A 24025-nucleotide genomic window follows, 5' to 3' on the forward strand; every position below is an offset into this window, starting at 1 on the left:
TTGAAATGCTTGGTAGATTTTGTTCATATGAATTTATGTATGTGCCCAGTGATGTAAGATTGCATTGTTCTTTTGTATGGAGGCTGCATATGCTGAGGCGATGTCTAGTCAGCACGGATCAGACTATGACTGGAGGACCGCACTTATTGATCCTCAGGCTGTGTATGCAAGTGGTGGAAAACCCCATGGAAGGTGTGGACTCTACATACCTTATCTTGTTTCATCGGTTTAAGTACAATAGATTATTTTTGTATCTGTCGTGATGTTACTTGTTTGAAGGTACTCGATTTTCGATAACGTCATCGACTCGATCCAGGTGACGGTTCAGAGGGGAGGTTCGTCGAGGTCTGCTGCTCGTAGCTCCCGTCGCTCTACTCAGGATACTGCAGAAGTTGAGCGACTACGAGAAGAGCTTAGGCAACATCAGGAGCGGCAAAGGGTTTAGGAGGAATACTTGAGGCAACATGCTGCTCAACAAGAATACTATGCTACTCAGTTTCAACAACAGCAAGCACTGATACAAGTAAGTTCAAAAAGATCATTCATTTTAAGTTATGTATTGATTTAAAACACTTACATTAATGTGTTCGAAAATTTGGTAGCAACTAGCACAAGCCCAAGGGATACAGTTTCCGATGGCTCCCCACCTCCACCTTCCATACATTTTCCTTGGCCTTCACCTCCACCTCCACCTACCGAACATCGGGTATGCAAATTTATCATAATTTACTTGTTACATTATGATGTAACTCCGTGAATGTCATTTGTATAGGTATATGAGACTCCTCCAGCTACCTTGCCGGTGCAGCAACAAGATGATGGGTTAGACTTTGTCAATACGCTCTTCGCGAGTGGAGGTAGCGAGCATCACTCTTCGCTATTTCCTGATGTTGAACGACAATAGTGGGCTTCCATTCGATGTGTTTTGTGAGACTTCAAACTTGGGTCTTGTGAGACTTGTAAATTCTTATGTCGAGGTGGATTTGACTTGTGAGACTTGTGATCTTGTGAGACTTGTGAATTCTTATGTTGTTATTATGTATGTGAGATGTTATATGTAATATGTTGTGTATTGTGGCTGTTATATATATTTGTTATGTATGCAATGTGTTGAATTACCAAAAACAAATTGTATATTTAGTGCTGGTCAATTTAACTTCCGAGAGGAATAGCAAACTCTCGGAAGTTAATGGTTAACTTCCGAGAGGCTGTCAGAAGTTATTCCTGGACGGCGTTAGCCCCGTGCTGGACGGCGTCAGCACTTAACTTCTGAGAGGGAAGCGCCCTCTCGGAAGTTAATCATTAACTTTCGAGAGGTGGACGGCCCTCTCGGAAGTTTCATTAACTTCCGAGAGCCCGTCGAAAGTTACACTAACTTCCGACCAATTAGTTCCGATGGGCTAACTTCCGACGGTTTGTATAACTTCCGAGAGTTTTGCGCTAACTTCCTACGGTTTAGGCCCTAGGAAGTTAAGCATTTTGGTGTAGTGTTATTGTTATCTTTCGTGAAAGCAAGGAAAGAAGAGAAAGACTGCTACTTCGGTGACTTCCAGTGCGCCAAAGTCGAAAAAGGTTAAAGTTTTAACACGCCGACCTAGGAGCATTGAGACGGCCGAAGTGCCGAAGCTAATTGAAGGGTCTGCTTCTATATCTAAGCCAAGTAGCTTTGTGCCTGTCGAAGCTAAGTCAAGCCCGACTTAAGAGCCGAAACTGAAGAAGGCGGAAGAGCATCCGAAGGCCTTGAGTCCACCGCGCGAGACAAAATTGTTGAAGGCATCAAGGATCCCTGTAGCAACTCTGAAGAAGAGGAGAATGGCCAGCATGCTCGACGCTGCCATGGAATCTGTAAAGGCAACAACTCCTGCTTCTGCTGAAGCGTCTAGTGCAGAAGGCAAGTTGTTTCTGAAGTTGGACCTTCAGTTTTTGCCAAGGCAAAACCTTCAGAAACTGCACCACTAGTCTTGGAAAAAAAGGTGCCCTTGAGAAATCAAAGTCTCCTGCCCCCGGAGCATCTGCTAAAGAATTAGAGTTCATTGTGCGATATGCTTCGGGGAAGCAATTGTCGGAGGAGCAGATTGTCGAAGCTAGACAATATGCCAAGGATCTGAAGTACCCTCGAGGGTCCTTGGTATACAGCGGCAATGATGATGATGATTTCCTTTATTGTCTGCAAGACAATAAAGAGATTTCCATCTGTCGAGAAATGATGAGAAATATGGGGTATCCGAAGCTCGAACTCGGCATGTCTGCGATGTCGAAGGATGACCTTGCAGACAACCTTGCGTACAATAGCTTGAAGGTATATATACTTTTGTTGTAAAATAAACTATGTTTGTAGCTTTTCTTGCTATCGTTATGTTCTCATACATATTTTTTGTTAGGGATTAATTCTAAGTAAGGCTTTAAAGGCCCAAAAGGAAGCAGAAGACGAGAGTTGTCAGATAGCTCTTGGGAATCTTCGGACATAGGTTATTTCACTAAGGAATGAAGCTCTCGAGAAGGATAAGATATTATTTTCCTTAGTGGACATGCTGAAAGTTAGTGAAGCCAAACTTAGTGCACAAGCCGAAGCTCACATGGCTGAAGTTGGAGATTTGAAGAAGAAGCTTGCGGAAAAGAATGAAAAATTTGAAGTTGCAAATGCGAAGCATGAAATAAGCGAAATTGAAAGATTAAGGGTGCAAAAGAATGTCGAAGAACTTTGTGACACCAAAGAAAGATGCAACGAGATATCCTTGGAATGTGCCAAAACTTTAAAGAACAGTTTTACAAAGGTGGGTGCCTATTCTTCCGAGCGAAAATTCATCCGCGGTGACCCCGATGGTGTCGTCCAGTGGATCAGCGGAGAGGTCGAAGCCTTTGATGAAATCTTGAGTGATCGGGGAGACTTCTGCGCATTCGCTGGCGCACGAGGGGTCGTGGCGACCTTAGAGAAGGCCGGTTGTAATCATGTTAAGACTGCGGCTCAGCCGGAATTTGCTTTCTCGGTGGAAGACATTAAGGACTCTTTGGCTGAGGCCTCTACGTTGGGTGGCAGATTCTACTCCAATGTGTGGATGAAGGGCAGTCGTGAGATGACTGATGAAGCGATTAGGAAAAATGAAAAAGATTCTCACGACGCTCAAGAAGAAGCTAAGCGAGCTGAAGAAGCTGCTGAGCGCGCAAAGCTTATAGGTACTTTTAATGAGATTCAGCTTCGAAGTTTGTTTTTAGCTTCGGAATTAACCAACATATTCTTTATTGCAGCTGAACTTTCACCACTACCAGAGCCGTATAATCCCGAAGCTGACTCAGCTATGAAAGAAGCACTAGACATAATAAGAATCGCTAATGAAGCTGTTGAGAAAAGTCGTCGACAGACTACTAAATGAAGCTGCTCAAGAAGTGATGAAAGAAGACTAAATTTTTTGCATGCTTGAAAGTGTAATGTTTGTATATGATTGTTGCTTTTTGTAAGAAACAAACAGCAAGTTTTTGTATGTATATTAATGTAATATATTTCTTTGTGATGCATGAAACCTTCATACGTATCGTTTTTGAGCCGTTGGCGAAAAAACACCTTCCCATCTTTTCATGCGTCGCAAAGAAAAAAGATTGTCCTTATGTCACTGCTGACGAGGATCAGCTTCATGCAGTATAATGTATCTGCAAAGACATGTCTTGTGATGCAATATTCCTTTTCATAATCCGGTCGATTTTTGGAGAGGACAACTTTCCTTTATTTCTCCACATCTTTTTAGTGATGCAAAATGATGTATGATGTGATGCTATGCAATATGATATGATGGTATGATGCGGAATGTCACTCGTGCCGAAGGTAGCAAACCATGCGGATATACATCCCAGACTTTGCATCCCCTTGGGAATGACTTTGGAGTCTCTTCACCTTTTACTTAGGTGGTATTTCAGCTCTGCATCCCCTTAGGAACGACTTTGGAGCTAAGCTCTGCAGCCCCTTAGGAACGACTTTGGAGCTTCTTCACCTTTGACTTAGGTGGCATTTAAGCTCTGCATCCCCTTAGGAACGACTTTGGAGCTTCTTCACCTTTGATTTAGGCGGCATCTTAGCTCTGCATTCCCTTAGGAACGACTTTTGAGTATCGGAACTTACTCTGTGCTCCCTTAGGAACAACTTTAGAGCTTCGGAACTTACTTTGCGCTCCCTTAGGAACGGCTTTAGAGGTTCGGAACTTACTTTGCCACACTCGATGGTGTAGCCTCATATTTATTACATCGAGCTAAAGGTTAAACCTTCCTGTATTTTCTTTTGAGAAGGAAACATAAAAGAAAAAAAGAGTAGAAACAAAATGAATCGGGGCTTTCTTTTGGCCAAAACATTGTGCCATCTTCAGTAGATATGCCTGGAATTGGGCATAGTACTGTTAACTGTGCGAGCTTCAGATTGCTCCCGAAGGTCGCGTTGTTGCTGAGGCCGAAGATGCCCTTCTGGCTGCTGATCATGACCTAGGGCAGGCGCCAGTGGTGGGGGTGGTGGTAGTTGAGCCCAGGAAGCTTGAGAGTGACTTGCTGAAGCAGCAGAAACCGTAGGTTGTTGATTGCCTACGTATTCAGGGATATATGGAGAGTAGCACCAAGCAGTATGCAGTACCTGCTTTGGCTTATTCTGCCGTGCCTCGGCTTCAACAATTTCCTTTTGCTTTTGGATCGTAACCTGGCACGTCCTCGTTGTGTGTCCCTTGTCCACGCCATAGAAAGGTAGAACAATTTCCTGGGCTGATTACCGTACCTTCCTCCACTGAAGCTTCTCCCTCCTCTGCCTCTCGGAGCTGGTGGTCTATAAAAAGTTTGCTGCATGCTCAAAGACTGTGAGATGTGTTGACTACTCTGAGCATTGTTGGCCCTTTCATCGTTGGCATTAGGATTGTGGATTGTCCTAACATGCCTAGGATGGAGTCTTCCTCCGAAGCCCCTAGTCATCTCAGAAAACATGTATGCTTCCTCCCTTCTTTGGCGGAAATCATTATCAGCTTGAATGTATTCATCCATTTTCCAAAGAAGCTTCTCTAGGGTCTGTGGTGGCTTCCTTGCAAAGTATTGAGCTGTGGGCCCTGGTCGGAGCCCCTTGATCATGGCCTCAATGACAACCTCATTGGCCACTATAGGCGCTTGAGGTCTCAAACGCAAGAACCTTTGGATATACGCCTGCATGTACTCCTCATGATCTTGTGTGCATTGGAACAGGGCCTGAGCAGTGACTGGCTTCGTTTGGAAGCCCTGGAAGCTGGTGACTAGCATGTCCTTCAACTTCTGCCACGACGTAATTGTCCCTGGCCGAAGAGAGGAATACTATGTCTGAGCCACACTTCTGACTGCCATGATGAAGGACTTTGCCATGATAGCAGTTTTGCCTCCATGCGAGGATATTGTTGCCTCATAGCTCGTCAGAAACTGCTTCGAATCTAAATGCCCATGATACACGGGTAGCTGAGGTGGCTTGTTTGATGGTGGCCATGGGGTAGCCTGCAATTATGCCGCCAGAGGAGAAGCATCATCGAAAGCAAAGTTACCATGGTGAAAATCATCGTACCATTCATATTCATTGACTGGGCTTTCTTGACAAAGCTCCCTATATTGGGGCCTTCGGTCTTGGTCATCTTGGGTGAGATGATGTATCTCCTTAGCTGCTTCGTCAATCTTCTTCTGAAGATCGGCCAGCCGAAGCATTTTTTCCTTCTTCCTCTGTACTTGTTGGTGGATTGCTTCTAAGTCCCTAATCTCCTAGTTCAGCTCCTCCTAATGACGTGTTGGGCTAGTAGCCTTTCTCTTCTGGCTCCTAGCTTCTCGCAGGGAGAGTGTGTCCTGATTTGTGTCCAGTGGTTGCAGAGTAGCCCCTGGCATTGTTGTCTTCTTCGGCGACATGACGAAGTTGGATGCTTGCCGAAGGTGATCGTGGAAGTGAATGTTGGTCACTTGTTCTCAAATGTTGTGAATCAAGAACAAGACAACACAATCATTAATCATTAAGGACTTTCGTCCTTCGAAGCATTATTCCCTCAAGGGTATAATGCCCATCAGACGAAGGTCAAGAAGAACATACCTCCATCGTATTAATATATGGAAGGAAATGCGAAGGGGTGAATATGATAATATATCTTAATAATTCATTTATTCTTGCATTTCATAAAAACATATATGAATATCAACAATGTTAATATTACATTGATACCTTCGGCTTGCTCGAAATCGAGGATGCGAGAGAGTAAATACAATCCAGCGTGAACAGTACGGTGTTACTATTCATCTATTTATAAGCACGGGACGCAGCCCGAGTAAAAGTGCATTTATGTCCTCAATGTTTACACATGATCATAATACAAGTTATAAAGGACTAAGTAGTCTTTTCCACCTTCGGTCATCATCATTATTCCTCCGCTTCGTTGCGAGCCGAAGCTTTTCTGTCTGGTGATAGCTTCGGCATTTACTCTTATCTTCTTTGCATCTGTCTTCATCTTCTGTGTCTTTGTCATAAGGAAGAGGCTTATATCCTGAAGACGAAGCTTCCCATAATAGCTTATGCTGAAAACAAATGGTTAGTTATGTTTTTGAGGACCTTCGGAAGGAGAAGGCCCCCAACAATTGTGTTGCCTTGTTTTTATTTCCTTTAGAAATCGAAAACACAAGTGACTAACAGTTTTGGTTACCTCAACCAAAACCATCCATTCATGTGGGTATTGCCCATGGTTGTGTTGGAGTTGTACCTTGATGTAGTTGACCAAGACCTCCCCAGGCCTGATGTGGTGAGCAGGTGATAGATCTTGTAGGGGAACATTAGGATCAGACTGCTACTCTAGTGGATGACCTTCTCCACCCTAGCTGAAGAGGATGCTTAAAGCAAGGTCCTCTTGTGAGGTATCCTCAGGCTCGTGATCCTCGAGCGTAGGTTGTCACACCCAGTTTTAGAAGGTAAACCGAATGCAAACCATGTACGTGCCAGGATCAGAAATTCACGTACACAGCGATTACATAGTTGGATATCATCACACATTGCTCAAAATAAAAGCAGAAATGGTACTTTATTACATCAAGATGTCCAAGACATCCATATAGTCATTAACTTAACATAGTCATTATCATGATCAAAGTGCGGATACGAAACGTAGAAAGATAAGGCCTTCACAGGTAGCTGACTAGGGGTTTGCTACTAAACAAGACTAGAACTCATCGAAGTCCTGAAACTCCTCCATGTTGCCTTCAGCTTCTCCTGAGCATTATCATGATCAAAGTGCGGATACGAAACGTAGAAAGATAAGGCCTTCACAGGCAGTTGACTAGGGGTTTGCTACTAAACAAGACTAGAACTCATTGAAGTCCTGAAACTCCTCCATGTTGCCTTCATCTTCTCCTGAGCATTGATTGCAATGGGGACAACCTAGGGTTGGGGGTTGTTTTAAAGCAAGGGTGAGTACATATAACGTACTTAGCGAATGTCCCGTTTGGTTAAAGTGGACTAGCTGTATGTGGAGTTAAGCTCAAAGCAGTTTCTTTTAGTTGGTCAAGTATTTATTACTAGCAGAAAGCCAAGTTTTCGTAATAAACCCAAGTTATTACCCAAATGGCACTCCCACCTAGAGGAATTACTAGAAAAACCACAGTTATAATTATCACCAGCTACCATCATCATAAAAGTATCCAAAGTTATTCTAATCAAAGAGGATCCCAAGGCTACTCTTAACCGTGAGCACAACTGATATACCAGTTTCTAACACTCTGTAGAGGTTGCACACTTTACCCACGAGTCGTGATCCCTTCCTAGCCTGGGTTGTACAGACCCGATGTTCACTACCGAGGTGAATGGACAGGGATTCACTACCTAGCCTTTACAAAGATTCCATTGGTGTGTAGTTGCTCATTAGGTTTCGCCAGTCGTTCAAAAATAGTACTCCTTTCTAAGGTGGGTGACTAACAAAACCAAACTGAATGAACCTCGGCACCCACCCTTAGCAAAGCAAGCACTATGCCCCGACACCCATTGACGGCCCTATGGCAAAGCCAACTACACCCCCAAGTTCATCTAATTAATCAGCTAAGGGCGTCCCATTCCACCCTCATGGTTGTACTGCTATCCCGGGTGGTCTATCAACGAACAGGTCCTTACGGAGAGGTACTCATGAAATAGCCTGAGTCCCCTAAAGTATCACAAGTTTATCATCATAGTCAAGATAATATTATCGTATCATAAATGTTCTCATCATGTTCATCGATTAAAGTAAAGCAATAACATGAAGCTAACCATAATAACCCAAAAGTTAATCAAGGACAAGGTAAATACAAAGCTAGTCAATCCTTAGGTTTTAATTATGAAATGCAGGACAATGAATTATAAAGTAAATATGACATAATGGGTCAAAGGACACTTGCCTTTGCCAGGTTGCCGCTCGGGAAAGTCTCCTGCAACACACTCCGAAACCTCGGTTGCTCGTTGTCTACGCAAAGCAATCATTCATTCAACACATTTGGGAAATGATAAAGAAACAATACACCAAACATGCACGATCTAGTGAACAAAAGTTCAATAGAAAAGTATAAACACAAAAGTGAAATCTAGGTTCTAGGGTAGACTAATACACCTAGAGGTTGGTGGTTTTCTAAGTATTGTCTATCTCAGTGGATTATTTAACTCAACTATAGCTAACTTAATGAATTACTAAAGTTATTCTAGAGATGGGATACATTACATGATATTAATTTCACAAAGTTGACCTTTTAACTATTCATTAGGGTTTTCCTTTTCATTTTTTTTATAAATAAACCATCACTTTAAATGCACCTATAGCCTAGACATAAAATTAAGACATGCAGACAGTGAAAGATAGTAATTTAAACGGGTAGAGAAAAATTTTATGAGCATTTTGCAATTTGAACCACCCAATTTGGAGTTCATATGCAAAATATATGAAATAGACAAGTTTTGAAATTTAAAATACTAAATTAGACCTATTTCTGTGATAAAAATAAAGTCCAGGGGCTTCTTTGCAAGAAATCAGGGGCCTGCGCGCAAGAACACAGGACTGCGGGTTATTTTCTAAAAAGTCGAGGGTTTTTTAACAAGTTTTCCAAACGAACGGGTATCGGGTGATCTCGGCTGCTCGATCACAAATCAACAGCTAGGATTAGATCTGAGCGAGAGCGCACGCGGGGGCGAGCGCTGACAGGCGGTCCTGGGGTTAGCAAATGGGAAGGGGAGGTGGGCTGACCAGTTGGGCCCAACACCAGAGGGCGTAGGCGACCGTCAGATGGGGCCCAGGGGCAGGGCGCGTGCTCGAAGCGGTATCTGAGGATCCGGACTATTGGATAGGGAGTGGACGGTTCAGATCTAGCACGTAGGGGGCTAATGGCTCGGTGGCTGGCGCCGCTCCTGTCCACGACGACAGGGTCGCCGAAGATAGAACAGATGGGCCTCTGGGGGTCTGGGGTCGCTGGGGTTGGTTGGAACTGGCGAAGAGGGCCTAGTGAACTCACTGGTGAGGCTCCGGCCGCGAGAACGGGACCGAAGGCGAGGGAACAGCGAAGAGGGTGCTTCAGGTGGGTCGGGGTAACTCCGGAGAGGAATCTCGGCCGCGGGGAGGGGCATTCGGGCGCGCTAAAGCAGGACTAGCTCCAGTGAGGAAGGGGGGACACTATGGACCAACGCAGGGGCTCGGGACGGGGCTGAACCGATCGGACGTCACGCGGGCACGACAAACCGGCGCGACAGAGCTTTGGCGAGCACGAATTGTCCAAGGCATTGCGGAATTAAGGGAAACCGAACATGGGAGCGAGTTCCTCACCTCGGGATGACGCTCAGGAAGGCTTGCCGTGGCTCCTAGCGGACTGGACGGCCGGCACGACGGGTGCGGGTCTCCAGCGGGCTCTAGCGGCGGTGGCAGAGCGCGAGAGAGGGTGAGCGTGGGCGAAATGAGGCAGTGGGAAGAGAGCGGGTGCGGGCGGGGCTCAAAAGAAGCTGGGGCGAGTGGGCAGGCGATATGGCCAGTCTTCTCAGCGTGCATGCGTGCACGGGTCAATAGTGGTTCACGGGGAAGGCGGAGCTGACAGGGCTGGCCCACTGCGTAGAGACACGGGCATGTGCGCGAGGGAATGGGCAACGGCGCTGACGAACAGGGCCTGCAGGACACAGAGAGAGCAGGACGCGTGCGTGAAGGAAACCGGTGCCGATAGGTCGGCCCCACCGGGCAGAGGGAGAGGGAGTGAGGGCGCGCGGGCGCGGGCTGGCGCCGACAAGCAGGGACCGCCTATCAACGAGGGGCGGGCGCGCACGCGGCTGGCTAGGTCGAGCTGGGCTGCTTTGGGCTTAAATGGCTTTTCCATTTTCTTCTGAATTTCTAATTCCTTTTCTTTTTATTTTCTTTAGGGAATTCAATTCAAATCAAACCACAATTCAAATTCAAATATTTCAAACATGTGCATCAACCAAAAATAAAGTTTAAGCTCAGCATGATGCAAACATTCATATCTCCCCTAAGTTTTAATATTCCAAAGAAAATAATACATCTCTCCCATAATTAGCCCAAAATCCTATTAAAGAGAATAGAAAAGAAAAACTATAGAGGTGAGAAAAGGACTAACACCTCAATTTGGTAGGTATTAGAGAAGAAATTTTATACCCCCAAATTCAGGGTGTTACATAGGTGCTTCCAGACTGGGAGCTTCTGGTGCAATTGCTTTTGGTGAGGAAACTCCTAGCACAAGGGGGTTTAGTGTCTAGGACTCATCGATGTTCAGTGACTTGTCGAGGTCCTTAGCCTTGTTAGGATCCTCCTTTATGAGACAAGGTTCCTGATCTTCCGTTAGGTTCACAATAACTATTGATTTGTTATAGATTTGACACATTGATCTAGTTGTAGATCACAAAGACCCAAACCCAATAACCTTAGCACCACTTCTCTAGTAACCAATTGTGTCACAATTCGATTGACCTCACCAAGAAGACTAGTCCCTACATGCATTGAAGAACACAAGCAAGAACTTGAAAGTATGTAGCTCAATTGAAGCAACAACTGCAAATATTTAATGAAGATCTCGAATGTGGGGTTTTACAAATCGATGAATGGCGAAATTGTGTGAGTACATAATAATCTAAGAAAACTCAAGTCTAATGTGTGGCTACTGGTGAGTATTTATACAACTTTAGGGCAGTGCCAACCCTAGAGACGCTTCGTTAATGAACCCAACCTAAGGCAATTTGAGCTCATATGGAAACAAATCAGATCCTATCCTCAGGTTTTTAAACTATTCTTGATGACTTCAGTTGAATTTGGAAGTCAGTCTAGAGGCATTGGAAAGGTCTCATCGTTAGTTTTCCAATGGAATCTAGAATGTCTGAATACAAGTTTGTATGTATCATTGGAAAGGCCCAAGTCTAGAATTTTGAGAAAGGCTCAAATTTGGCAAGGATTGTGATTCCAACTAGCCTTGAATGTAATTGATAGCTTTCAAAGGTGGTGGCCTAGGAGGAGGAGATCCAATAACTTTCTTTTCATGATCCCATCTAATTTTTGGCATGCTCCAACTTGGGCCTAGATCCTGAGGGTGTATGACTAGCCCATGACAATGTCCCAACACCTACCAACATGATATTATGGTCGTGTTGTCCATGAACTGAAAATTCAACTAATATTCAATAGTTTTTCGGTAGGTGTCATATTCTCATCATTCTCTCCTTCTTGGTTTTCATTTGTCCTCAACTCAAAGTTGATAGTGCTTGCGAAAGTAATCGTTTTAAGTCTTGACATCGTCCAATCTTGCTCTTCTTCTTGAAATTGACCTCATTGGTGCAAAACATAAAAGAAGAACAAGAGAAACTCAAGGTGATGTAATTAGCTTTAATATAGCCCTCTAACTGATCACATTGTTTAATGACAAAAGGATATTTTAGATTCAAAGAAATATATAGTCGATGTACCTTTTATTCTCCTCTACAGTTATTTTTCCCAATAACATGATATGTATTTTGAGATAATCATGTCAAATCAGCACTAAAAGAAAGTTTCTCCACTAAATTAGGTTCACCGTTCACTAGGGTCTAAATTTTACATCGATTTAAAATTTTATAATGTTATGTGTAGTGCATTGTCGGCGTTTCGACCCCGGGGGGTCCCTGGACCGACGAGTAAAATTTTCGCTACGTGTCCCAGCCCAGATGGGTTGGCACAAGATGGAACACAAGGGGGGGGGGGGGGGAAACGCGGCTCATGTTATCCTGCGCCAGGAGGATGCGCTCGTAGTAGGGGTTACGAGCGTTCATGAGGGAGAGAGAGTGAGCCGGTTCGTCAGCCCGTCCTCCCGCGCGACCCTCCTGCATGAGGGCCCTGGACCTTCCTTTTATAGATGCAAGGAGAGGGTCCAGGTGTACAATGGGGGTGTAGCTATGCGCTAACGTGTCCGGCAGAGAGGTGCCTGAGCCCTGTGTACATGCCAACGTGGCTGTCGGAGAGGTGCTAGAGCCCTATGTGGTCGTCGGAGGAGCGCTTGAACCCTATAGAAGCACAGCTGTTGGGGCTGCTGGGATCTTGCTGACGTCTCCTTGCTTCCGTAAGGGGCTGAGAACCACCGTTGTCATGGACGCACGCGGGGAGCCATCATTACCTTGTCACCGGGGCGAGCCTGGATGGGACGCCGGTCTTGTTCCCCCGTATCCTGAGCTAGCTAGGGGTAGGGTAATGATGTATCCCCCGTGGCGTGGTCGGTCCGAGCCCATGGTCGGGCGCAGCAGAGACTCCTCCTGAGGCCGAGGCCGGGGTCGAGCGAGGACACGATTCCTCCCGAGGTCGAGGTTGAGGCCAAGCCCTAGGGTCGGGCGAGGCGGAGACCACCCTCCGAGGTCGAGGATGAGGCCGAGCCTTGGGGTCGGGCGAGGCGGAGTCCTCCTTCCGAGGCCGAGGTTGAGGCCGAGCCCTAGGGTCGGGCGAGGCGGAGCTTCCTGTTGCACCTGAGGCTGAACTTGGCAGTTGCCAGCCTCACTCTGGCGGGTGGCACAGCAGTCGGAGCGGGGCGAGTGGCGCTGTTTTCCTGTCAGGTCGGTCAGTGGAAGGGCGAAGTGACTGCGGTCACTTAGACCTTGCCGACTGAGGCACGTGTGTTAGGATAAGGCGTCAGGTGATCCTCGCATTGAATGCGCCTAAGATACGGTCGGTTGGTGAGGCGATTTGGCCAAGGTTGCTTCACAACCAAGCCTACCCGAGCTGGGGTTCGGGTGAGTCGAGGGTGCGTCCGTTGCTTGAGGAGGCCCTCGGGCGAGGCGAGAATTCGTCTGGGACTACTGTTCCCACCCGAGGCTGGGCTCGGGCGGGGCGAGATCGCATCCCTTGAGCAGACGAAGCCTTGACCTGAATCGTGCCCATCAGTCTCTGCAGCTTGTGCTGATGGTGGTTACCAGCTGTGTTTAGGAGTGTTGGGGGTACCCCTAATTATGGTACCCGACAGTAGCCCTCGAGCCTCAAAGGGAGTGTTGGTACTCGCTTGGAGGCTTTGCCGCACTTTTTTGCGAGGGGACCAGCCTTTCTCGGTTACACTTTGTTCCGGTGGGTGCGTGCGAGCGCACCCGCCGGGTGTAGCCTCCAAGGCCTCGGAGGAGTGGTTTGACTCCTCTGAGGTCTTAATGCCTTTCGCGATGCCTCAGCCGGTCTGGTTATTCCCTCATGCGACCTGATTGTAGCCCGGGTGCATGGTCAGGTTCCGAGATTTCAGGCTCGTTTGTTGATGCTGTCAACGGTTTGGCCGTAGCCAGGTTTTTGAGAGCAGCCCCTGAGCCTCTACACGGAGCGAGAGGATGATCAAGGACTGTCTCGACTTTTATCATACGCCCCTTCGTCGCCTTTCCGCAAGGAGGAAGGGGGAAAGCGCCATGTTGCCCTCGGAGGGCGCCGAACATGGTGTCTCCAGTGAGTTGCTAACGGGTGATCCGAGTGGACGCCCGTGCCCCATTCGATAAGGGTCGGCTAGTGGCCCAGAGGTGCGCTCCAAAAGTACCTGCAGGTGATTTGCTGGACCCGGACCCGTTCGATAAGGTCCGAGGGCTCGATGCCTCCCTCTGATGGGATTCTGTTACAAAATTGCTCCTGCTGGTCTCGGAAATGTCCTAGGGTACCTCAGGAGCATAGCTTGAGCCTCGGCCATGTAACGGACGTACCCAGAGTCATCCCTCGCTCTACGTGCTCTGGGGCGGCTGTCGAACCCTTCCGAGGGGGCAGCCTTCGAACCCCTGATCAGTAGTGGGCGTGGAGCCCGAGTGCTCTGAGGCGGCTGTCGAACCCTTCCGAGGGGCCAGCCTTCGAACCCCTGATCAGTAATGAGCCTGAAGCCCGAGTGCTCTGGGGCAGCTGTCGAACCCTTTCGAGGGGCCAGCCTTCGAACCCCTGATCAGTAGGAGGGCTCGGGGCCTGTTTCCTTCGCGGAGAAGGATCCCTTTCGAAATATCCCCTTTCCCGGTCCCTGTAGCAAGAGAGAGAAAGGGGAAGAGGAAAAGGATATGAATTTAAACAGTGTGGCGCACCTTTTTTTTGACGCGGTCATCATGGCGGAGGTGAAACGACACCTGCTTCGCCTGCCAAAGGTGTTGCTTGCCTTGCCGCGGAGTTAATGCGACGGGACGGGCGGTTCACGGGGCGGCCGTTGCGCGTGCGCGAGTCGTTCGAGGAACGGGCGTTTCGCCTTCGAGTTTGAATTCCGCGGTGGGTTCGGGCGAAGTGTTGAATGGATCTCGCCCGGGCCTTTATATACCCGGGAGAGGGGCCGGTGGTGGTTCTTTACTCTGTTATTTGCGCTTGCCTTCTGCTTTGGTTTCTGCAACCTAAGAGAATAGCCCGAGAAAAGAAAACCGCGCACCTTGTCCCCTCTGCCTCCACCCCCTTTGTTCAGCGATGGCTGACAAGGCGACCGTCGTTCCACCACGCGATCCGTGGCCTTTCTCCACCGTCACGACAGATGATCTGGAGGCCCTCATCGCTGATGGTTTGCTCCGTCCCCTCTCCGGTGACCCGCAGCCGGAGTGGATGGCTCCAGCGAGCGAGGCCGACCCGACTCCGCCGCCGGCGCATGTGGTCAGTTTCGTCTCCTTCCACGAGCGGGGGTTCGGAGTGCCAGCGAGCCGTTTCATGCGGGCGCTCCTGCACTACTACGGGGTGGAGCTGCACAACTTCAACCCCAACTCCATCGCACAAGCGGCCATCTTCGCGGCGGTTTGCGAGGGTTTTTTGGGGATTGACCCCCACTGGGATCTGTGGACCCATCTCTTCTCCGCGGAGCTCTTTGCCTCGACGACGGAGGCGAAGAAAGTCCGTATGGCGGTGCGGGCCGGTGGCTGCACCCTCCAACTGAGGCCGGGGCACGCGCAGCTGTACATCCCTGCCATCCATGCGTCTTCGAACAAGGGGTGGCAGCGCCGGTGGTTTTACCTCCAGAACGACGATGGAAGGCTCCCGTCGTTTTCTCAACGAGTGGTGACCGCCGTCGGCAACAAATGGCGTTGGGGGGCCACGCGCGAGAAACTGGAGAAGCTCCAGCCTCTTCTGGAGGCCTTGCAGAGGTTACGGGATGGGGGGCTCACCGCCGCGGGGGTGGTTGCCACCATCCATCGGCGGAGGGTGCTTCCTTTGGCAGAGTGGCGGTTGCCGCTTTCGGAGATGAAGCCAGGGATTGATTTGGAGGGTTCGCAGAGGTCCTTGGCTCCCCTCTCTGCCGACGACCTCCGCACGCGGGTGGCGGGCACGGTAGGGAGGCTGGATGCCGGCGCCCTTACCCAGCCCGTGATGCGTCCCGAGCATGGGTACGTGTCGCTGGTGAGTGTCCGCTCCTTCTCCTATCTTGCGCCGAGTTGACTTTAATTCTTACCGTCGGGATTTCCGTTCGTCTCCAGGGGTTGGGGTTTTACAAGCCCTCCCTGCCACCGGTCCCGGAGGACGCGGTGGATCGAGCCGCGCGGAGGGTTGCCACGGAGAAGAAAAAGGAGAAGAAGGACGCGAAAAAGGCCCGGGCCCGCGAGCGGATGCGGGCTCGGGAAGCCTTGGAGAGGCGTCGTCGGAGGCAGGAGAGGGACGGGCTCCCGAGGGAGCCGTCGCCGGAGACGCCTGACGACAATGATGATGACGATGATGACGAGGACGACGACATGGCGGCCCGTCTTGGCCTTAGCCCGGATCTGAGGCTGGGCCAGGGGTCGTCGAGCCAGCCTCCAAGTGGGTTGGCGCCATCAGTATCTGGGGCCGGGACATCAGGGTCCCGGTCAGAGGAGCGGGGACAGGTCGAGGGGGTACTTGACCCCTTGGCCGAGGTACTTGAGGTGACTCCGGGGAGTCAGACCGATCCGCCTGTCCCCCAAGAGCAGTCGCCCGCACCGGCTGCACAGGAAGTTGGTCCTCCGGCCATCGTGACGACGCCTGGGAGGGCCGCCCCTTTGGCGCCTCGGGCGCCCGAGGCAAAGGCGGCGTCGGAGTCAGCAGCGAGGCAATCCTCGGCAGCGCCTGCGGGGATCGAGGCCCGAGGGGCCTCCCCGCAGGCCCGATTGGCCTGGGTCCAGAGCGGGTAAGTATTTGAGGATACCTCTATTTTGGCTCTTTCTCCGTGTGCCCTGATCCTTCTCTATCTCTTCCTTTCAGCAAACGGATGCAGGGCTCGGCCGGTCTGGCCGCCCAGAAGGCCCTTAAGACAGTGCCGTCTTCTGCAGCCAGTGCAGCAGCGCGCCATGCCGGTTGGCTGGCCTCCGCTCAAGATGCCCTCGAGAGGGGGGGGCCAGGCGGCACGAGTTGCCATGGGGCAAGCCTCCCAGGCTGACCCCTCCATCGGAGCGGCCATCGTGCCAGGGGAGGCTGCTGACGTGGCCGCGGCCCCGAGCCCACCTGACGTGTTGCCGGCGCCGGCACCAGCTCCTGCCGAGGCCGTCACTGTTTTGCCTGTGGAACCACCCGTCGCTGCTGATGCTCGGATGGCTGAGGTGCCGCTGCTCGAGGTCACCTCCGACCTCCCCAGCCTTGGCCATAAGGAGAGGGCGGCCGCCGTTGCCGAGGTCGGTGATCGGAGGCCCGCCTCCTTAGCCGAGGGGAGGCCCAGTATGTCGTCAGTGATGGTACCCGATGCATCGACTGCAGGGGGTCTCGATGCCTCAGAGGAGGGGGCGCAGAATCGCGGCCCGTCTTGGGGAGCGGCAACCTTATCCCCGCGCGGCGCAACCCCACTGAGTGGTGTGGGCAAGCGCTCTGATTCTGGACCCGCGGCGCCTCGAAACCCCTCTTTGTCCTCGACGATGAGCGGGAGGAGCAGTCTCGGGATGAGCTCCGTGAGTATGCCGAGGTGGCGATGGGGTCGCTTCGGTCGACCATGGAGATCCTTTCTAGGGACGTTCCCAGGATCCTCTAGGTAAGGATTTTAGGCATACCCCTTGCGTGACTAGGGCATTCTTTGTAACACCCTTCTTCCCTTCCTCAGGAGCTGACGGATGTGAGCACCGCCAAGTCGTTGTTCATCCGCCGCGAGACCGACGTCTGGGATTCGCTGCGGTTCCTGAGGACCGCGCTTGCCGAGGCTAATGAACGCCTCGCCCAACGAAGCACCGAGGTGGCGGACCTTTGGCTGCTCTGTGATGAGCTAGAGGTGGAGGAAGCGGTGACGCAGGCAGAGGCGGCGTCAGCACGGACGGAGGCGCAGCAGCGGTAGCTAGAGCTTGGCCAGGTCATTGGCGAGCGGGACCAATCTCGGAGCCAGGCTGCCGAGGCTGTAGGCCGGGCTGAGGCCCTTGGGGGCCAGCTGACCGAGGTGTCTGCTCGGGCCAGAGCCCTTGCGGAGGACCTGGCCGTGGCCGTCGGGTCTGCTCAGTCCGCCCAAGCCGTAGCCTCGGAGCAGCGTGCCCAGGCTGAAGGTACGTTTCGGTGACTTTGATTCAGCTTCGTTCTTCAACTCGTGTCTGAAGAATTCTGTTCGGCTGTCTGCAGAGTTCGAGACAGCTCTTAACGAGTCCGTCAAGGCACTTGCCCAGGCGGTTGAGCAGAAGGAGGCTGATCGCGTGGCCATGTCCGAGGCTATCTCGGCCTTCTGCCAGGCCTTTGGCCTCGATGACGTCCCCTCGGGTAGCTCCCCCAGAGTCGCCTGCTGGCCTTGGGCGGCCATGTGCGTAGCAGACTTCGCAGGGCGCTGCATCACGGTGTTAGGCGGGCCTTCGCCGTGCTCGCTTCCCACTACGACGTGGATCTGGAGCGGGTCAGCAAGGGGTACTGTCTACCCGACGATGATGAGGCTGCCTTAGCCGAGGTCCAGAGGCTTGACGCGGCCGTCGCGAGCCCAAGCGCGGTGCTGGCGTCCTCCTTCGAGGTGGAGATCCTTCCGCTTGCGTCGCCGTCTGGGGCTGGGCCAGATCTTGCCGAGGGTGGAGACGATGCCGAGGGTGCTGCTCCTCCCCCGGGCGATGTATGATTCTGCCGGAGCAGTTTGTTTGTAGTATGCATGTGTTTTTTCGCGGCCGCCGAGGCCTAAACATCGTATTGTCGTGCTATAAAGCTGCGTTTCTTTTCCTCTTGTTTCGAGTATCCGGACTTGTTCGTCGGTAGCAGAATCGTTTATTCGAGCAAGAGTTACTTTTCGCGGAAGGTGACGAGTGAGGTATCCGTATCCCGGAGGCGTAGGAGTCCCTCGGCTCGGTCGGCCTTGCCGCTTACGTGTGCTCTTACTCGCTTGCAGGATTCTGTTATCGGTATAGTCGGGAAGCACGAAAGTTGTTTTGGTAGAAAACTTTTCCGAGGAAAATTTTGACGCAGAGGGGGTTCCCCCCTTCTAGCCCTCGAGGGAGGGTCGGGCTTTGCCAAGGCAAGGCTGACCCTTCCTTAACGGTTAGACTTTATTTTTGTATGTAAAGAAAACGAGGTATATGAACGACTTGAAAACATCTTAAGGGTAACAGCGACGTAGCTGTCGGATGTTCCAAGCGTTGCTGTAGACCTTGCCTTGATCGTTGGCTAGCTTGTATGTTCTGGGCTTCAAAATCTTGGTGATGATGAACGACCCTTCCCAGGGAGGAGTAAGCTTGTGGCGCCCTCGGGCGTCCTGCCGCAGCCGAAGTACCAAGTCTCCCACCTGGAAGTCTCGGGGCCGAACCCCTCGGGCGTGATAGCGTCACAGAGACTGCTGATATCGTGCCGAGTGTAGTAAGGCCACGTCCCGAGCCTCTTCGAGCTAGTCCAGTGAGTCTTCTCGGCTGGGATGGTTGCTTCGGTCGTCGTACGCCTTTGTCCTTGGGGAACCGTATTCTAAGTCTGTGGGCAAGATAGCCTCGGCCCCATAGACTAGAAAGAACGGTGAGAAACCCGTGGCTCGGCTTGGCGTCGTCCTCAGACTCCAGACCACCGAGGGTAGCTCTTTCATCCATCTCTTGCCGAACTTGTTGAGGTCATTGTAGATCCTCGGTTTAAGTCCCTGCAGAATCATACTGTTGGCATGCTCCACCTGCCCATTCGTCATGGGGTGAGCTACGGTGGCCCAGTCCACATGGATGTGGTGGTCCTCGCAGAAGTCCAGGAACTTCTTCCCAGTGAACTGGGTGCCATTGTCGGTGATGATGGAGTTCGGGACCCCAAAGCGATGGATGATGTTGGTGAAGAACGCCACCGCCTGCTCGGACCTGATGCTGGTTAGGGGTCGGACCTCGATCCACTTGGAGAATTTGTCGATGGCGACCAGCAGGTGCGAGAAGCCCCCGGGTGCCTTCTGCAAGGGACCGACGAGGTCCAGACCCCACACAGCAAACTGCCAGGTGATGGGTATTGTCTGCAGGGCCTGAGCGGGCATGTGCGTCTTTCTCGCATAGAATTGGCACCCTTGGCAAGAGCGTACAATCCTAGTGGTGTCGGCCACCGCGGTCGGCCAGTAGAAGCCTTGTCGGAAGGCGTTCCCAATGAGGGCTCGAGGTGCTGCATGGTGGCCGCAAGCCCCCGAGTGTATTTCTTGTAATAGATCCTGTCCTTCGGTGACGGATATGCATCATTGGAGAATGCCTGAGGGGCTGCGGTGGTAGAGCTCCTTTCCATCACCTAGTAAGATTAACGACTTGGCGTGCCGCGTCAGTCGCCGAGCTTCGGCCTTGTCAAGGGGTAGCTCTCCTCGGTGGAGATATTGTAGGTACGGGGTCTGCCAGTTTCGATTAGGCGTGACCCCATTCCGCTCTCCCTCGACGCGCAGTGCCTCACCCTCGGCGGCCGAGGATACCTCGGGCTGGGTCGAGGCCTCCTCGGGGTGGACTGAGGCCTCCTCGGGCTGGGCTGAGGCCTCCTCGGGCTCGGGCGTGTCGTCGGTCTTGACGGAGGGTTGATGTATGTCTCTGGAGAAGACGTCCGAGGGAACCGTTGTCCGCCCCGAGGATATTTTAGCCAGCTCATCCGCAGTCTCGTTGTACCGTCGAGCGATCTGGTTGACCTCGAGCCCGTAGAACTTGTCTTCCAGGCGCCGAACTTTGTCGCAGTAGGCCTCCATCTTCTGGTCACGGCAGTGGGAGTTCTTCATGACTTGGTCAATGACAAGCTGTGAGTCGCCACGAGCGTCGAGGCGTCGAACCCCTAGCTCGATGGCGATGCAACCCATTAACCAGAGCCTCGTACTCGGCCACGTTGTTTGACGCTGGGAAATGGAGGCGCAGCACGTAGCAGAGATGCTTCCCGAGGGGTGAGATGAAGAGCAGACCCGCGCCGGCTCCTGTTTTCATCAGCGACCCATCGAAGTACATGGTCCAGAGTTTCGGTTGGATCAGAGCCTTTGGTAATTGGGTGTCGACCCATTCAGCCACGAAGTCCGCCAAGACTTGGGACTTGATGGCCTTCTGAGGAGCGAACGAGATCATCTCGCCCATGAGTTCCACTGCCCACTTTGCTATCCTACCCGAGGCCTCTCGGCACTGGATGATCTCCCCTAGGGGGAAGGATGACACCACAGTCACCGGATGAGACTCGAAGTAGTGTCACAACTTTTGCCACGTCAGAATTACTGCGTGCAGTAGTTTCTGAATTTGCGGGTAGCGGATCTTGGTTTCGGATAGCACTTCGCTGATGAAGTAGACCGGCCTCTAGACGAGCAGTGCATGCCCTTCTTCTCGTCTCTCGACTATGATCGCGGCGCTGACCACCTGAGTGGTTGTGGCTACGTAGATCAAGAGGGCTTCTCCTGCAGCGGGGGGCACCAAGATGGGCGCATTTGTAAGGAGTGTCTTTAAGTTTCCGAGGGCTTCCTCAGCCTCGGGGGTCCAAGTGAAGTGCTCGGTCTTCCTTAAGAGGCGGTACAAGGGCAGGCCTTTTTCGCCGAGGCGTGAGATGAAGCGGCTCAGAGTCACAAGGCATCCCATGACCCTCTGTACTCCTTTCAAATCTTTTGATAGGCCCCATGTTGGTGATGGCCGCGATTTTCTCCGGGTTGGCCTCGATGCCCCGCTCAGAGACGATGAACCCCAGGAGCATGCCTTGGGGGACTCCGAAGACACACTTCTCGGGGTTGAGCTTCACGCCCTTCGCTCTCAGACACTTGAATGTCGTTTCAAGGTCAGAGAGGAGGTCAGAAGCTTTCCTCGTCTTGACTACAATGTCATCGACGTAAGCCTCGACCGTTCGGCCGATGTGCTCTCTGAACACGTGGTTCATGCACCTTTGGTATGTTGCACCTGCATTCCTCAAGCCAAATGGCATAGTAGTATAGCTTTACATGCCAAAAGGTGTGATGAAAGAAGTCGCGAGCTGGTCGGACTCTTTCATCTTGATTTGGTGATAACCTGAGTAGGAGTCGAGGAACGACAGGGTTTCGCACCCAGCAGTGGAGTCCACAATTTGATCGATGCGAGGTAGAGGGTAGGGAACCTTCAGACATGCTTTGTTTAGACCAGTGTAGTCTACACACATCCTCCATTTCCCACCTTTCTTTTTCACAAGCACAGGGTTGGCTAACCATTCAGGATGGAATACCTCTTTGATGAACCCTGCAGCCATCAGCTTGTGGATTTACTCGCCTATGGCTCTGCGCTTTTCTTCGTCGAAATGGCGCAGAGGCTGCTTCACGGGTCGGGCACCGGCTCGGATATCCAGTGAGTGCTTGGCGGCATCCCTCGGTATGCCGAGCATGTCCGAGTGACTCCACGCAAACACCTCGGCGTTCACGCGGAGAAAGTCGACGAGCACTGCTTCCTATTTGGGGTCGAGCCCGGAGCCGATCCGGACTTGCTTGCAGGTGTCGTTGCTGGGGTCGAGAGGGACGGACTTAACCGCCTCAGCTGGTTCGAAGTTGCTGGCGTGGCGCTTTGCATCTGGCACCTCCTTGGAGAGGCACTCTAGGTCGGCGATGAGGGCCTCAAACTCGGCGAGGGCCTCAGCGTACTCCATGCACTCCACGTCGCATTTGTACGCGTGTCGGTACGTGGATCCGACGGTGATGACCCCGTTGGGGCCCGACATCTTGAGCTTGAGGTAGGTGTAGTTGGGGACGGCCATGAACTTGGCGTAGCACGATCTCCCCAGCACCGCGTGGTAGGTTCCTCGGAACCCGACCACCTCGAACGTGAGGGTTTCCTTGCGGAAGTTGGAGGGAGTTCCGAAGCAGACGGGCAGATCGAGTTGTCCAAGGGGCTGGACGCGCTTCCTGGGGATGATCCCATGAAAAGGCGCCGCACCGGCCCGAATCGTGGACAGATCGATTTCCAAGAGCCCGAGGGTCTCAGCATAGATGATGTTGAGGTTGCTGCCTCCGTCCATGAGGACCTCGGTGAGCCTGGTGTTGCCGATCACGTGGTCGACAACGAGCGGGTACTTTCCTGGGCTCGGCACGCAGTCGGGGTGGTCGCCTTGGTCGAAGGTGATGGGCTTGTCGGACCAGTCTAGGTAGACTGGTGCCGCCACCTTTACCGAGCAGACCTCCCGGCGCTCCTGCTTGCGGTGCCGAGCCGAGGCGTTCGCCACTTGCCCACCGTAGATCATGAAACAGTTGTGGACCTCGGGGAACTCCTCTGCCTTGTCGCCCTCCTTCTTGTCGTTGTCTTGTCCTTTGCCACCTTCCGCCGGGGCCCCGGTCTTATGGAAGTAGCGCCGAAGCATGACGCATTCCTCAAGGGTGTGCTTGACGGGACCCTGGTGGTAGGGGCACGACTCCTTGAGCATCTTGTCGAACAGGTTGGCCCCTCCGGGAGGCTTCTGAGGGTTCCTGTGCTCGGCGGCAGCGACAAGATCTGTGTCGGTGGCGTCGGGTTTCGCTTGCGATTTCTTCTTGGCCTTCTTCTTCATGCCACGCTGGGCGGACGCCTCGGGAACGTCTTCCTGCTGGCGTCCCTGAGGCTGCTTGTCCTTCTAGAAGATGGCTTCGATCGCCTCCTGACCAGAGGCGAACTTGGTGGCGATGTCCATCAACTCGCTCGCCTTGGTGGTAGTCTTGCGGCCCAGTTTGCTCACCAGGTCACGGCAAGTGGTGCCGGCGAGGAACGCCCCGATGAAATCCGAGTCGGTGATGTTGGGCAGCTCGGTGCGCTGCTTCGAAAACCGCCGGATGTACTCTCGCAGGGATTCCCCTGGCTGCTGGTGGCAGCTTCGGAGATCCCAGGAGTTCCTAGGGTGCACGTACGTGCCCTGGAAGTTTCCAGCGAAGGCTTTGACCAGATCGTCCCAGTTGGAGATCTGCGCAGGAGGCAGATGCTCCAGCCAGGCTCGGGCGGCGTCGGAGAGGAACAGGGGGAGGTTGCGGATGATGAGGTTGTCATCGTCCGTTCCACCCAGCTGACAGGCCAGCCGGTAGTCCGCAAGCCATAACTCCGGCCTTGTTTCCCTCGAGTACTTAGTGATGGTAGTCGGGGCTCGGAACCGGGTCGAGAACGACGCCTGTCGTATGGCCCGGCTGAAGGCTTGAGAACCTGGTGGTTCGGGCGAGGGTCTCCGATCCTCCTCACTGTCGTAGTGTCCCCCACGCCTGGGGTGGTAGCCTCGGCGCACCTTCTCGTCAAGGCGGGCTCGACGGTCGTGGTGGTGGTGCTTGTTGCCGAGGCGACCCGGGGCTGCTGGTGTCGCGTCCC

Source organism: Zea mays, chromosome 8 (assembly GCF_902167145.1).
Source record: "Zea mays cultivar B73 chromosome 8, Zm-B73-REFERENCE-NAM-5.0, whole genome shotgun sequence".
NCBI classification, from domain to species: domain Eukaryota; kingdom Viridiplantae; phylum Streptophyta; class Magnoliopsida; order Poales; family Poaceae; genus Zea; species Zea mays.